This window comes from Echinops telfairi, unplaced genomic scaffold (assembly GCF_000313985.2).
Source record: "Echinops telfairi isolate 266 unplaced genomic scaffold, ASM31398v2 ScPeMD7_7356;HRSCAF=8355, whole genome shotgun sequence".
Classification (NCBI taxonomy): domain Eukaryota; kingdom Metazoa; phylum Chordata; class Mammalia; order Afrosoricida; family Tenrecidae; genus Echinops; species Echinops telfairi.
In genome coordinates this window covers 855236-856471 of record NW_022111256.1, presented here as the reverse complement: position 1 = coordinate 856471, position 1236 = coordinate 855236, and positions in this window count along the sequence as shown.

Here is a 1236-nt window from a genome sequence, read left to right as displayed (position 1 = left end):
AGTCCTTCTGGTCAGCTCCTTTCACCTCTGGGGATGAATGGAACTTGATTTGAGTAAGGGGTAGGGGGTCTTGTAAGGGTGCATCTGAGGGCTGGGAAATGATCTTTTAATTCCATGTCCATGATTTTAAAAAAGCCCCCGTGTGTGTGTGTGTGTGTGTGTGTGTGTGTGTGTTGTGAGCCAGAGACAGAGAGAGGATATGTGGCTCCTACTGTGGAGAGTACCCCCCCTCTCACCCCAGTTCCCTCAGGGAACAGTATAGCCCCAGGTTCCCACTGTCTCAGTGGGTTCTGGGTCCCCCTCCCCTGGAGATGCGTTCGAAGTCACACAGCCATCCTGTGGTTGTGGTGTTCCTTTGGGGGGAGGGTCTCTGTGGTAGTTACATCATCTGTTGTCAATTTGAGGATTAAGAGTGAAGGGGTGGAATTTAGCCTGTCAATCAAGTCGCAGCGTGATGACCTCATTTGGAGGCACTAAGGAGATAAATAGCTCGCTGAAAGCAAGATGCATGCTCACTCCCTGCAAGACATTGCAGTTGACAAGACACATGGAGCTACGCTAGTGCCCTGAGAGCTGGAGAAGCCACGTGGAGACCCCTGCCAGCGCTGAGATGCTTACAACGCCACTGGATCCACAAAACTTGCCACCCACTGGCCTGTGATCTTCCTGCATTTGGCGTCATTGCATGTATTTCGTGAGTCTGAAAAGGACTGTATAAAGTGGTGTCGGACATATAGACTAATATCGAACTGTGGACTTGATCTGGACTGGGCTGGGCTTTTTTCTCAATATTCAATTGCTCTTGTATATAAAGCTCTTTCTTATACACATAGGAGCGTCTATGAAGTTGTTTCTCTAGTCCACGCACACTATCACAGTCTCCAATCCTCTTTGTTGGATTCTGGCTCCTTGAGGGGTGGGGTAGCATGGGCCAGACACCCAGGCCACTGGGAGTTTAGAGGATTGAGTCCTGACAGTCTCCCTGGAGGTCTACAAGCTCCTAATTTAGGACCCCTGCCAAGACTGCAGGGAGGGGCATTGGACTAGGGGAGACCATGACAGGGGAGGTCTTTGGCGAGAGGTCAGGGCTTGCACGGTGACCTGGACCTCATGTTGGCCTGATGACTTGGGACAGAGAGGGAATGTGCACAGGAGCCTCTTGCTTCCGCTTGGGAAGGGGGAGATGGGTTCCAGCGCCAGGTGGCCTCACCGAGAGGAGGAACCCTGGTGGTGTCA